This window comes from Ceratotherium simum, chromosome 35 (genome assembly GCF_057802395.1).
Source record: "Ceratotherium simum simum isolate JZ-2026a chromosome 35, ASM5780239v1, whole genome shotgun sequence".
In the NCBI taxonomy this organism is placed as follows: Eukaryota; Metazoa; Chordata; class Mammalia; order Perissodactyla; family Rhinocerotidae; genus Ceratotherium; species Ceratotherium simum.
Window position 1 is genome coordinate 42,788 of NC_141934.1, and position 15,679 is coordinate 58,466.

General features: G+C 39.9%; 1 protein-coding gene and 1 long non-coding RNA gene across 3 annotated transcripts in view; both read right to left on the minus strand.

The window, feature by feature from the left end:
• Positions 1–1,158: 1,158 nt before the first annotated feature.
• Positions 1,159–5,940, minus strand: LOC147912383 (uncharacterized). The gene is made up of 2 exons (XR_015549873.1): positions 5,681–5,940; positions 1,159–1,745 (listed from the first exon to the last, which is right to left on the minus strand). It is a non-coding gene; the product is annotated as an uncharacterized LOC147912383 (long non-coding RNA).
• Positions 5,941–6,311: 371 nt separating this feature from the next.
• Positions 6,312–15,679, minus strand: part of LOC147912384 (ral guanine nucleotide dissociation stimulator-like) — a 63,916-nt gene continuing 54,548 nt past the window's right edge. Inside the window, exon 13 of one of the 2 annotated variants that reach the window (XM_087423649.1) lies at positions 6,312–8,554. The gene's annotated coding sequence lies outside the window, so the exon portion shown is untranslated. Of the gene's footprint in view, positions 8,555–10,269; positions 10,842–15,679 lie in introns of those variants that run through there. The other variant, XM_087423650.1, reaches the window with a different exon arrangement.

Consider the following 15,679-nt stretch of genomic DNA (forward strand, 5'->3'; position numbering starts at 1 on the left):
AGAATGTAGGATTTCCTAAACTTCCAGATCTTTTTTATCTTTAAAATTCTGTGATTTTTGCTATTTATATAGGGGTTCATTTTTTTCATTATTTCTAATAGTGATCATAATAGTGAGACTAACAAAACTTAGCACCTGTGGAACATTTTTCGTCGTAAAAATTTACGTCATTCTGACAACTGTTAATATTTTAAAAAGCCACTGAGAGCTAATCTGATGCTCAGAGGATTTTTAGGGTGGTGAGATTGTTCTGTACATAATGGTGGCTACGTGTCACTATATGTGTGTCAAAACCCATGGAACTGTACAACATAAAGAGTGACGCTTAATTTAGGGACTGTAGTTCATAATGTGAGAGATCAAGATTTGGCCACCCTGAAATCTATCTCTTTACCTTGGTTGTTTTCTCTGAGGACATTTGACCTCCCCCACTAACTGCCTAAAGAATTTGACGTAGTAACTCCTTCCTGGAACAGATCTTCTATTTGATGGCTGTAATATATTGTAAAATAGATGTTACAATAGAAAAGGCACCAACAAGCCCATCTTATCAGAAGTTCTGTCTCCAGCCACACTCTTTGGATGGCCCTGCAAGGAGTTGCCAGACAGACATTTACATTTATAAGGGAAATCTCCATTTGTAAAGGTATCTCCCTCTCTGTATTTGGGAAGAGGGGGGATGAACTCATTCCTAGAAACTTATCAATGTGAAAAGTGAGGCCTTAAATCTGCATAACAGCCTTACTCTTGTTTACTGTGCTTTAGTGGTAATCTCCTGTAACTGACTCCCCCCACCCCCAACATCCTCCTTTGTCGTTAGCTCAACATGGTATGTAAAACGAGAATTTCTGCTATTGTGTTGAGAAACGCAGTGTCCCTGCTTTCTCCCATGTATACTTGTTATTAAACTTGGTATTATTTTCTCCTGCTAACCTGTCTTGTTGATTATTTGGGCAGCCATAAAATCCTTAAGGAAAAGGGCATAGGGGGATTCTCCCTCTCTCCCCACACCTGCAATACCTACACATTTGGGTGAATTCCTCTCTTCCGAGATTCCCCCAAAATATTTCGAGGTTCCTTGTACCTGCTACATAAGTGACATTCTTTACTTATCCAGTAAATGCTGCTTGGAACATTGAACATAAGGTACCAGGCCAATATTTCCACATGGCTTTATTCCATAAAGTCCAATCTTCATTCCTCTAAACTGTATGGCTACATCGCAAATATGATGTTCCAGTCACAGCCTTGGTAATATAACCAGTGTTTCCAATTGTGTCCTGTTATAAGGAGAACAGATTCTTATTGAACTTATGCGAATAACTATATTGCCATGAAAACAATACTTACTTACTAAGAGTTTTTAAATTCTGGAGGGATCAGGTAGAGAGAAAAAGAGAAATATTTTAATATTGCTTACAAAAGTATCATTTAGCAAATTGCTATAAGTCATAGCTAGCTCAGGAGAAAAGAGAAAAAGTTTTCCTTAAATTTGAAAAAACAAAACATTAAAAATTCCACAATACTTCAAATAAAAAATCATAAAAATTATAATCATCCTTATCAGTTCATTCAGTCCTGTGTAATCCATTTTTGATCCCAATCTTTTTGTTAGTGGCCTCATGAAGTCATCAGTTTCTCCATCAGATTTCTGTAATTTCTTACCCAGTTCAGTTTTATGATCAGCAAGTTTATCAGAAGCCTGTACTCCAGTGTAACTGTCACAGTCCTTTCCATGAATTTTTCTGAAGTTGAAACATTTTGCAAAAGCATTAGAGCAAAGAAATAAGTCTGCAAACAAGACCTCAAAATGGCAATTGACAAAGAAATTTGGTTAATTTTGTGACATACGACACTTTAAAATAATAATAACCAGAATTATGACTGATAACCAGGACAGATCAGAATTTCAGTAATTTTATACAATTTTAAAACGCCTATATCAATAACATTTACCCACAAACTACCACCTAAGCATGTTTACCATCACTTGTCTGACAATGCTTCCCATGTAGTTTAACATACTGAGTAAGCCTAATAAGTTTAGTATCTTCCTCCTTATAGGAAGAGAGCAAATATCTCCAAAATAGGATGAGAAGAAGACAACATCAGTTGTAGACAGCTGTCCCAAGACTCCAGACCAGGACTGTATTCCCAACTTTACATCCACTCATTTAAACCTTTGTTATGCTTAAACTGTATACCTATTTTATAATTGTTACATTTAAGATTTTCAGAATACTATCATACTTAAGGAAAGTGATTGATTTGGAACAGACTGGTCTTAAAGTCCAGGCATTTATCGGGTGGCTCCTAATAGAACTTAATGGTTATATAGAACAAATCTCTGGCCTTGACTACTGGCCTGATGGCTAAAACTCTGTACCCGATCTTCCCTTAAATGCAGGGAAGGATTCACAGTGACAATTGCTGCCAACCTGCCGCTGCTTAAGGCCAGACGGGCTCATTCAGTGTTCCCCTGGTATGACCACCGAGCAGCTAGCTATATTTGTTCCTTTTTTAGGGCTAAATGGTGTCACATCACATACAGAAGCCCTTAATGACAGTCAAGCAGGAATTGCCTTATTAAATACTAAAATGTCTTTAATAAAAAGACTGTCCTTCAAAATAGAATGGCCTTAGATATTTTAACTACATCCCAAGGTGGTACATGTACAATCATTCAAACTGAATGCTGTGTTTTCATACCTGACGAGTCTTCTAATGTGTTATCTCTGCTAAAGCCCATGGAAAAGCAGGTGAATGCCTTAAACCATCCTGCACCCGGTCTTGAGTTGTTTGGTTGTCTCCCTTCTGGTATTGGTTCCCTTTTTCCATCTGGATTGCAATTCCTATTTCTATTACTTCTTGGAATTCTTGTACTAGCCATTATGTTTAAACTAATTGCTGTTTTCTTTACTCAGTGCTGTGAGACTGTCACGTGAGCTGGAGTAATGAAAGCTGAGGTGGTCGATTGATCTTATAACCTTGGACAAACTTCCTTTTTTGATAAGGACTATGCCTAAGAACTCATTTTACACTAATCTTTTCAAAGATGTTAAATTATTATCATTGTTACTGTACTTGTTCTATAATTGTGAATAGCGTAAATACAAGGATTCATAAAAAGCACAGATACAATGTTTGTGCAACAACCTAAAATTAATCCAAAACCCATGAAATGCTTCCTCTATTAATATATATATATCTTTGCTTGTCCACTATATCCAATTAATTCCCCCCAAGGTGGACAATTGGGCAAATAAATGAGATAAAAGCCTGGCACCGAGGGACATGAGGGACCCAGGGCAGGCAGCAACCACTCTGGGGCCGAGGGACAATATTTTGATCATCAATGCTTTCTATCAAAAGATTATAGATCAAAAGGGAGAAAATGATAAATAAATGGCAAGCAATAGGATATATTGGAACATATGAGGAAGCCGTTTGGGGTAAAACAAATTTGGCCTGGGTTTGTTTTTCCAGAAGGGCCTGTGACCTGCGTGGTGTATCTGCTTTGCCATGTCCCAAAGAGAAGAATAAATGCCCTTAAGATAAGGATTCAACTTCCCCCTCCTTGGCATTTCCTTAAGGATAAGCATTTCTCCCTAGGCTGGGATTTGACTGCTGCACTGATCCTGTGACCACCCAGCTCCAGACAACAGACCTGACACCAGCCACGCCCTCCCCACTGTGTCCATCAATAGCTATTCTGGCAGGGCAATCTGGCAGGGCGATCTTGTGGTTATTGTGAAAGGGACATTGCAATCTGATGTGATACATGCTCTTTGATGGTATATAACAGCTCTGTACACTCCACTTCTTTGGTACCCTTCCTTCTTTAGGGAAGGAAGGCCCTGGGCCATGGTCCTCAAAAGTTGGTTCATAATAAACTCACCCCAATTTGATTTATAGATTGATTATAGATTATTTACGTCGACATGTTTTACAAGTAATATCTTGAAAGGAAAAAACAATAAAGCAGCAGCCCTGCATTACACATGAAAGTTGTGCTCCCCCTGGAGGGAAAATGAGGATACAACATTGGTCAAGTACTTGATTTTATAATCCACTGGTGCCTTTCAAAAATATAGCTTTATTATTGTAAGAGTAAAGATATCCTTAAGAATAGTGCCACAAAACAGGTTTTCCCAGCTTCTTTTTGTCAACTATGAGAGTGACATCAGCCTGGGGCACTTGAAGAGGCATGGTGGACTCAGCTGAGGGCTATTTAATTACTGTGAGATGATTAGCCAATAGCAAATAAGATGCAGAATGATTAAAAAGAGTTAAAGGGACATAAAGTTGGAAATAATTAGGAAAAATAGTGCCTTCAAAATATCCTCTCATTATTTTTATAGCATTTTTTTTGAGGCATAACTAGGATAGTATGTTAGATTTTTCTAAATCCTTATCTCCAGGACATATATTACTGAGTTCTTCATTAAATAAGATAATGCCAAAGAAAACCTGGACAAAAGTATTCTGTACTATCAACAAGGACAAAACATGTACAACATTGCTCTATATATTAAGATTCCAGCTGTAATAGTTAAGATATATATTCATGTGAGTAAAATTATAATGAATTTCTATTTTTCTCAGGCCGTGAACCATGGTAAAACATATAGTAATAAGCAGAAAACCTGATGAACTAGGTGATTTAAAACACCTGATGTTACAGCTTGGCCAATCAAGGTTGAAATAGATCAATTTAAATTTCACACCTTCTGCTTTCCTTGTAGCCAGTGAAGTGTCTGGAAGACCGAAAGCACTTTAAATTAATTGAGAGTTAAGAGTATTTGGAAGCAGTTGAGGTTAAGCCCTCAATAATGGTGGCCCTTACTTCTGGAGCCATTGACTCTTTGTCATAAGTTTATTGTATAGACGAGTTCTCTCCTTAGATGATTTGTGTATGTTTCATAGAAGAGAGACAGGGCAGGAGAATTAACTATCACTCCACACCGGTTGTGGAGTGATATATATTACCTCATGCAATTCTTACAGTAATCCTTTAAAGTAACTATTATAATTCATATTTAACTGATAAACAAAACCATGTTTAGGGGCCTGCCCTGTGGCGCAAGCGGTTAAGCACACGCACTCTGCTGTGCCAGCCTGGGGTTTGCCGGTTCGGATCCTGGGCGCGCGCCAATGCACTGCTTGGCCAGACATGCTGTGGCGGCGTCCCGTATAAAGTGGAGGAAGATGGGCACGGATGTTAGCCCAGGGTCGGTCTTTCTCAGCAAAAAAAGATGAGGATTGGCAGAAGTTAGCACAGGGCTGATCTTCCTCACAAAAAAAAATAAAAAAGACCATGTTTACAAAATTGATCAAGGGTAGAGGGAAGATCTGAACATCAGTCTGTTGGGTTTTATGCCTCTATTCTCTCCACTGTGATAAAAATGGTACTTCAACATGGGTACTCACCATCTGGCTATTTAATACCAGCTCCTGCCAACATCATTGGATGAGATGAGATGAGAAGTTTACTTCCAAAGTTATCCTATTATATTTAAACTATACTATTTATGAGTCAAATGTCAAGTCATATTTTAGAGGCATAGAGAACAACTGATTACTTCTCCTACACATTTTTCAGTTTTATTATAACTTTGTTGTGCCACATTGTGTCAACTTTGTACCAACTTTAGTGCTTCACTGTTCTTTTTTAAAACACAATTTCATTTTCCATGTAAAGCACCTTGCTGTTTTCTTCTTAGTCACTAGATGGCAGTTCTGTATGTCTGTAAATTACCACTGCAGCAGGAAACAAGCCAGTTTGCTCTGTACAAATGATGGACATAGGAGGATTTCTGGTCCATCAAGGCTGCCTGTGTTATTCTGTGGCCGTAACAGGGATGTCCAGGACTGCTTAGTCAGAGGCATGAAGCAGAGTGAGAAAGCATCCTCTAAGTTCTTCTTCAGATGTGAGTTCAGACACTTACCCTCTCAGCTGAGCACACTGGAGTTTATTGAATCCGTTCTGACTCTTACTCTCACCCTCTAATTAATAAGTCTGGGAGATCCATACCCCTAGAAAAAACACACGACTCATAAAGCCTTTTCTCAACTAAATGGAGTTGAGGGCTATGGTGCTGCCCGAGAGTCTGATGCTTAAAGCAAACGCAGCTGGTGCTCATATGGAGGGAAAGAGCGTCAGCTATACCTTAAGCGCTTTTATTGCTGCTCCTATGGAATGAGCAAGTTTAAAATAAAACCACATTGCTTAAACCTCACTAACTGATTATTTTATTTTCAAGTAATATGCTGTGAAAATCTGCTATGTCTAAGAAACTATTTCATAAAACTGAAACAATTCTGTTTTTTATTCTCTGGTATTTGAAATACTATTAAAACTGTAACTCCTTTAACATTCTACAATATACAAACAGGCAAATATCAATTATATTCTCTAAAAATGTTTGCTCCCATGCTAAAGATTAATATATGGTAGCAAAACGGGTTACCACCCAGTTTTTAACTAATTTTTTGCTTTTGAAATTACATATAAAATTTGTGTTTTGAAGTATTTTCCTAAAACTCAGCAACTTTCCGATATAAATAGACTAGTTGACAGGTAACTAGAATGAAATTTGATCTTTAAAACTCTAGCTTTGTGTAAGAATTGATAATATCAAGCAGTTGAAAGTTGGGTCTCTCCACATTATGATATTTATTAATTGTGAATAGCCACATCTATTACAAAGTGCTGAATAATAAAAAGAAATTAAACAATATCAGCCTTCTCTTACCCCACATGTACAGTTTATATGCAAATAAACTCTCAAAGGTCAGGAAAATGCTTATGATTTCAGCTAACTGGTAAAATACTATCTCATTCCAGTTTTAACCTCATTTGAAATTGACTTAAAACTCTTCTCTTAGGATCCTGCTCTGATCAGTGCCCCCTGGTCCCCTCAATGTCTCATTTGATTGCAAACCTATCTGAGGAATTGAATATTCTTTTCCATTTGTTCTCTATAAGGTATCTGTGATAGTGCTTTTTATACAATGACCACTTGGTACAATTTATTATTAGTTTCAGAAACATCTTTGGCCGGCCTTGTGGCTTAGCGGTTAAGTGTGCACGTTGCACTACTGGCAGCCTGAGTTCTGATCTCGGGCGCGCACTGATGTACCGCTTCTCTGGCCATGCTGAGGCTGCATCCCACATACAGCACCTAGAAGGATGTGCAACTATGACATACAACTATCTAGTGGGGCTTTGGGGGAAAAAAAAGGAGGAGGATTGGCAATAGATGTTAGCTCAGATCTGGTCTTCCTCAGCAAAAAAAAAGAGGAGGATTAGCATGGATGTTAGCTCAGGGCTGATCTTCCTCACAAAAAAAGAGAAACATCTTTATTTAGGAACAAATCAAGGAAACAGATGTGAGGAATGTGGGGTAGCCTAGTTGATGGTGCTTGAGGGATTCTTCACGTGTCTCAGCATAGAAAAATTTAAAGAGTAAAGCAGCATTGGTCAGATCAAAAGTGTGGGGTGAACATAATTCTGAAGGGATAATTATGGAGACGTAAAAACAAGAAGCCACTTGAATTGCATTGGAAGGTATTAGACACATCAAAGGGCTGGGAGAAAACCTTGTTTAATGTAAGTTCTTTCTAAACTCTAAGGCAAAAAGTAATATGAATTTACATGGTAATTATAAACCACAAAACAACAATTCACAAGACAAGTAAACAACTAAAGTAGAAACCAAAATAAGAAAAATAGAGGTTAAAGAAGAGATGGAGAGAGATGGTTGGGGTCAGAAAACATGGCTGAGTCATCCTTGAAGTCTCCCTCAGACTCTGATCATTCTTAGTGCTCAGTAAACACTTTGAGCCCATGAGCCTGGGGAGGGGCAAAGTGAGAGGTGGTTGGGAGGGGAGACAATGCAAGGATACCCTTGTGGAGGCACTGACATTGAAAATCAGTGACATTTTGCCAAGGTGTTTACCATAATATATTAAGGATTATTCTGGAAAGTTAAGGATTTTTCTGGAATGTACATTTTCATTTTATGGAAACTCCAACTAGCCCAGAGAACGATTGAGACATTTCAGCTTTAGAAATAAAGAGAGGGGCCAGCCCTGTGGCACAGCGGTTAAGTGCCCGTGCTCCACTGTGACAGCCCCGGTTCACAGGTTCGGATCCTGGTGCGCACCGACATACCGCTTGTCAAACCATGCTGTGGTAACATCCCATATAAATTAGAGGGAGATGGGCACAGATGTTAATCCAGGGCCATTCTCCCTCAGCAAAAAGAGGAAGGTTGGCATCAGAAGTTAGCTCAGGGCTGATCTTCCTCACAAAAAAAGAAAGAAAAGGAAATAATGAGAAAATTTTCTGTCAGTTTTAAGAATGAAAACCAGTTAGCATCTGGAAAACAGTTGCAATTTGAGATCAGAATGTGGAGAAAGAATTAGATGTCACAAGTTGTTTTTGCTTTTATCTAGGGCAGTAAGGCTTGCGGGGGGAATGAAGTTCCATCTTGGCTCTATTGAGTTTGAGAAGGTGTAAAATTCATTTGTTCTGGGCAACACTGTTGACCTGCGGAGAAAGACAAATGGTTCAAGCAGCTAATCTAAAGGCATGACCTATATGTGCAAGGTATTTGTGGTAGGTATTGAAGGAAATACAAAGAATTATAAGGTTCCAAGCTCCTCCACATACATGACATGGCTTGCAAGATGTCACTTGATTCTGCCAAGGTATTTAGTGTATGTTGTATTAGAGAACCTAAAAAAAATGGGAATGTTATCGAGAAATTGTAATTAAGGACAGCTTCTTAGGAGAGGTGGACTACATCAAGTCCTCAAAGGGACCACTTTTGGGCAGGTGGAGGGAAGAAAGTGTGAGGATTTCAGATGGGGGAAGAGAGGAAAGGTACAGACGTAGAAAGGAACATGGCATTTGGGCATGGGGGTGGGGAGGCCATGACAGGCACAGTCTTCCCGTGACTGAGAGGCAGCTCAGTTTCCTCCTCCAGGAGCCCAGCACTGCTTCCCACCTCCTGGCCTCCTCCACCTGCAGACCCCACGCCTGAGCCAAGGCCTATCTTATCTGGATCACTGCCTAATCTCCCAACAGGTCCCTTTACTTCCAGTCTTAATTTCTTCTAATCTTTCCTCCACAATGCCTCCAGAGTTACCTTCTAGAATCTAAATTTGTTTAAATGTGACATCTGCTTATACTATTTCAATGACTGCTCAGAGCATTGGAGAGAACATTCAGACTCCTGAGCTGGACATGCAGGCTTTCCCTTGCTGTCCTCATCTTTAGCCTCATCACCCACTGTTTCCTACATGTTCGCTTTGTTCCAGCCTTAAAAATACCCCCATATTCTGAAAGCTTTAGCATCCTTTATATCTGCCTTTTTTATGTGTGTCTACTGCACTCCTACCCCTTGTTTAATCAACTTAATTCCTATTTCTTAATCTAAACTCATATCAAATGTTCCTTCCTCTTGGACACTTTTCCTGAGAGGTCTCCATCTAGAGACTCCTTTTGATGTCCCCACTCTGGGACCCTGTACTTATCTGCTTTTCCATAACTGTTGTTTTATTCATGTCTCATAGACAGTGAGCTCCTTCAAGCTGAGACTATCCTTCTTCTTGATAAATAAATGGCATGCAGTGGGATACATTGGAGCATATGAGGAAGCCATTTGGTGTAAACCTAATTGGGCCTGACCTATTTTTTTATAACTTTTTTCCAAAAGGGGCCTGTAGCCTCTGTTCATCCATTGTACATCCACTTTAAGCAATTAACATGTCCCAAAGACAAGAACAATGCCCTTAAGATGTAAATGCAACTTCCCCCACATTGGCATTTCCTTAAGGATAAGCATTTCTCCCTAGGCTAGGATTTGATTGCTGTGCTCATCCTGTGACCACCCAACTCGAGACAACAGCCACGCCCATGGAGACAGCAGACCTGATACCCACTGTGTCCATCAATTGAGGTGCTGACAGGTCAATGTCGCGGCTATTGTAAAAGGGACATTGCAATCACATGTGATACATGCTCTTTGATAGTATATAACCACTGTGTACACCCCACTTCTTCAGAGTGCTCCATTTCTTCATGAAAGGACTCTCCCGGGCTATATGGTCTTCAAAGGTTGGCTCGTAAGAAACTCACCCCAATTTTGATTTATAGATTGGTTATGGGTTATTTGCATCGACATTTCTTGGTGTAATTGCGGCAGGATCTCAGAGAAACCCACCGGATACCACCTGGAATCTACACTGAACCGACAGTTGGTACCGCAGGGGCACTTTGAGCCCCACCCGGATCACTGCATTCTTCAGGTGACCCTGGTGAGTTCTCCTGAATCCTGGACCTCTTTATTTTAAGTTGATAGTCCAAGAGTTTATTTGAGCTGTTTTAAGATATTAAGACTAGAGGCTTTGAAGGGTACCAGTACATTTCCTAGGTGGAGAAAAACCTAGGGGGAATTTCCCAGGCCAAGGAACTTTAGGGGAAGCTTGGAGTAAACTGGGTTGGTTGTCCTTTTAATTTGGCTTTAAAATTGGAAAGAATTATGTTTATAAGGTCTGAACAAAACTGCTTGATAGAGAAATGAGAGTCTGATCTTGTTCAGCTATGAAGAAAAGAGACATGGCTCCTCCCGGCTGAAAAGGCGTTTTACAGGTGACTGAAAAACCTCAGTAGGCGTGTCAGAGGTGAACCTCACGATGTGTAACCGTCCTATAAGGCATTCCATTATCATTCACGTTAATTAATTATAGCTTCGTCCGGGGATGCGCACATGAGGGTTGGTCACCCACGCTCCGAAGCCCCATGGTGGTCCTAGACTGCCAGCGGGAGAAACCTAGACAAATAAGACAGTGATTACGACACTCCTTTAGGGAATAACACTCAAAGCAGCACACTTGTGACCCACTACACAGTTCGAGAAGTTGTTCAGACTTTAGAAAAAACAAACGAACAAACAGAACTAAAAATGGGAAACCGTGCTTCAAAAGCCTGCCGGCTTCCAGATGGACAACCCCCGACGGGGACTCCCGCTGGTTTCACGTATAATGCATACGGAAACAATGCTTGCAAGTATTTAACTAAATGGGAAAGGTTAACTCAGGATGACTTAGGTCGTAAATGGCCAAAATGGTGAACGTTTGACCTCTGAAAACTACTGTATTTGCACGCCCATGTTGAAAAAGCCGGCGATAAAACCAAAACAAAAGAAGGGGAAGATTATTACGATTGGCATTTAGAGGCTTCAAAGTGTAATAATGATAAAATGACCTCTTTACAGGAGACTAACCATAAAGTGACTGAGAATATTTCTGAATTAAAGAGAGATAAGAAGTCAGAAGCTGTCCACCCCCTTCACCTCCTCTACCTCCTCCACCACCGCTGCTTTCAGCACCTCAGAGCTCATCTCCTTCTCCCTCAGCACCCGTGTATCCTTTCCTTTCTGAGCTTCCGTACCCTGACCTATCCACTTCACCTCCTCCTCCCTCACCTCCTCCTCCTCCCTCACCTCCTACTCCTCCCTCACCTCCTCCTCCTCCCTCACCTCCTCCTCCTCCCTCACCTCCTCCTCCTCCCTCACCTCCTCCTCCTCTCTCTCCTCCCACACCTCCTCCTCCTTCCTCTCCTCCTCCTCCCTCACCTACTCCTCCTCCGTCACCTTCTCCTCCTCCTTCACCTCCTCCTCCTCCTTCACCTTCCCCTCCTCCTCCACCCCTAGAGAAAACAAGAAGTAACTCTCATGGAGCAGATACTGAAAGTCCTAAAGTTATAGTGGCTGCCTTTAAGGAGAAAACTGTTACTGGGTGAGGTGAGCCTGCTCTGTGTATACTTCTTGGACTAGAACTGAATTTAAGAATTTGACGAAGGACTTCCCAGGCCCTTTGCAAGATCCTTTAGAGTTTGCTCAAGAATTTGATTTTATTGTTAGAATGTAGGATCCCAAAAAGGGAACCCCAACTCCACCCTCGGGAAGGCGCGGACCCACAGACACAGAAGACCGAGCTTGATGCAAACGCAAGAGGTAAGAGTTTTATTAAGCGGAGCTCCGGGCCGACACGTGTCTCTCGCAGGAGACAGAGGAGTCGACCCCGGACCTTAAAGGGCAATTTCTTATATAGGGTTTGGAAGCACAAAGCGGGAAAAGGTTGGCGTGGTCTTACATGATTGGCTAATTTAAAACATTTAAACAGTTACATTTTATGGCGCGAATTGCTATGGCGCGAAGCGATTATCAGGTTACACACACGCGTCCCCATCTGGACCCCCTCCACCCCGACCCTCCCAAACTTATCCCTCTGGAGCACTCTCTTGTTCTCAATTCTTCCCCGAACAGTTTAGGGTGGGTCTTTCATGAATAGAGTCAGTCAGGATTGATAAACGTTCCCTCCTATACCAGGAATCCTTAGGGCATGGAGGTGCCTGTTTCTAAGGTAGTAACTTTTAAATTTTTAATATAATTTACTTCCTTCATTCACCACTTCTTCTTTTGTCCCTAGTTCTAATCTTAGAACTTAGTTTTCGGTGTCTACTATTAGTGGCTCATTGCGTGGGAGAGCTTGGTAATGGCGTTGGAGCATCATAGCATGCACTGCATTGACCCTTTTTCTTATGAAAGCAGTAATTCTATTGAAAACACACGGTCCGAAAACTAAAAGTAGACAAAGAATCAGCAAGGGTCCTGCTAGGGAGGATAGTAAGGTCGTCATCCAGGGGGACTTAGTGAACCAGGATTTAAACCAGCTTTGTTGTGCCTCCCTGCTTTGCTGCCTCATGTCTAATCTTTTTCTATTCTGGAGCACTACTTCAGACAGGGAGGTGAGGGACTCCTCTAATTTAGAGATGGACTGTTCTAAAGTCCTGAGGTCTTCATCTATAGCATTGCTCAAGGCAGTTAATCTCCTTTCTCCTGTGACTAAGGCCGTAGTGCCAGTCCCTACGCCCGCGGCAACTCCCAGTCCCAGGAGTACAGACAGGGTGAGGGATACTGGTTCTCTTTTCCATAATCTGGATCTCTGGTCAAATTCATCCTCGAAACTATTGGCAGTAAGATAATAAATTCTAGGCACCAACTGCACAAGCACGCAAAAATCTTGTGACGAATTGAATACGCTAGTTGAGATGCAGGGGGTCAGGCCTATGGAGCAAGCCCATCACCTATTGGGCCCTGGTATCAAAAAATAACCAGGAGTGGTCGGAAGGCTGACTTCAGTCTTATTACATAGAGCCTGGTAGCCCGGGGGAATTTTTCTTAAGCATAGTCCTGAACCGGTCCCTGATACATCCATTAGGGTTATCCGCCCTTCTTTGCCCCAAAGACAAGTTGTGTGGTCCGTGGTGTTATTATAGACCCCCATGGTGGCAATTCCTTCATAAGAAGGGGGGGCTGACCGCTAGGCATAGCCAGCATGCTTTAGTCATTTCAGGATTGGAGCCATTTAAGGCGTAGTAAGCTCCCCGTACTAAGTTAAACAGTCTGTGCCATCTTTGCCCAGTAGGTACTGCAGGAGGTCAAATGTCCTTCAGAGAAAACAATCAAGGTAAAGAGATATATTTTAGGGTGGCCAAATCTTGATCTCCCACAGTCCCGCCTTTGAAACTAAAAGTTTCACAGTCTTTTTGAAACTTAAAGAAGTTTCATAGTCCAGAAGCTGAGTTGGTAGATTGTTTCATCTCACTGAACACATTTCATAGTCCTGATGATAGATCAGTTCAATTGAGTTCCTTTTGGAAGGTGGTGATGCAGGTGGGCTCTCAAGGTTACGCCTATATTATGGTATCAAGTCCATCAGCTTCAGTTTGTAAGGCTTCAGGAAAAGGGCAGGTTCAGTTCTCAGTGATTCCAAATGAAAATGATGGAAAAAATCAAAAACGTTAGTTTGGAGATCTGTAGCCAGATATTTCAGGAGACTGGAAGAAATCAGGATCCAGTCTAGTCAACAGATATAAAAAATAAAAACTTCAAAAGACAATTATCTAATATCTGCAAATGTATACTATAGTTTTATAGTTTTTACTGAAATATAATTTTTTTCTCTCTAAAATTACCCTCATTTTTATTAAGATAGAGTTGGCCCAATTATTAACATAAGTACAGCAAGAATAGCAATTGATCACATAGGCTCTTTTAAATCTGCTTTGCTGGAACTTTTTATAAGGAATCTCACATTGAACTTCAAAGGCCTCTCGAGGCCAGGAAAGCCAAGCCAAGGATTTTGTCATCAGACTTTGCCTGCAATACCTATAAATTTGGGTGAATTCCTCTATTCTGAGGTTTCCCCAAAATATTTCAAGGTTCCTTGTACCTGCCAGATAAGTGACATTCTTTACTTATCCTGGTAAGTGCTGCTTGGAACACAAGGTACCAGGCCAATATTTCCATGTGGCTTTATTCCATAAAGTCCAATCTTTATTCCTCAAAAGCTGTATGGTTATATCGCAAATATGATGTTCCAGTCATAACCTTGGTAATATAACCAGTGTTTCCAATTGTGTCCTGTTACAAGGAGAACAGATTCTTATTGAACTTATGCAAATAACTATATTGCCATGAAAACAACAATACTCACTAAGAGTTTCCAAATTCGAGGGATCAGATAGAGAGAAAAAGATAAACATTTTAATTTTACTTACAAAAGTATTATTTACCAAATTGCTATAAGTCATAGCTAGCTCAGGAGAAAAGAGAAAAAGTTTTCCTTAAATCTGAAAAAACAAAACATTAAAAATTCAGCAATACTTCAAATGAAAAATCATAAAAATTATAATCAGTTCATTCAGTCCTGTATAATCCATTCTTGATCCCAATCTTTTTGTTAGCAGCTTCACGAAGTTATCAGTCTCTCTAACAGATTTCTGTAATTTCTTATCAAGTTCAGTTTTATGATCAGAAAGTTTATCAGAAGCCTGTACTTCAGTGTAAATGTCAGAGTCCTTTCTATGAATTTTTCTGAAGTTGAAACATTTTGCAAAAGCATTAGAGCAAAGAAATAAGTCTGTAAAGAACAAGACCTCAAAATGGCAATTGACAGAGAAATTTGGTTAATTTTGTGACATACAACATTTTAAAATAATAATAACCAGAATTATGACTGATAATCAGGACAGATCAGCATTTCAGTAATGTTGTACAATTTTAAAACACCCATATCAATAACATTTACCCACATAATAGCACCTAAGCAGACTTATCATCACTTGTCTGACAATCTTTTTCATGTAATTTAACATACTGAATCAGCCTAATAAGTTTAGTATCTTTCTCCTTATAGGAAGAGAGCAAATTCCTTTGAGAAGTTCCAGGGCCCTTTGAAAATTATCAAAGAAAAAAGTAAAAAAAGACTTTACGATATGAATTTTGGGGGAGCTTGTCAAAAATATAAACAGTCAAAGCAAACATAGCATTAACAGTCTAAAAAGCCTTAATAGAGACCTCAGTCTTTTGAACACAGGAAATTATTTTAACAAAACATAGATTTTTTGTCTTTTAGGTAGACTTACTCAAAGGTAAAGAAAAATCTTTTGTACCCTCTTTATCAAGTTTAAGAAAATTATCCTTTTAAGAGAAATAAGACCAAATTATAATTTTGTACCAGCTTATTTTTGATATTAAAACTCATTTACTTAATTAAATTTATTTTAATCTTAGCCAACTTGACCATGTAAAAACTCTTTTTC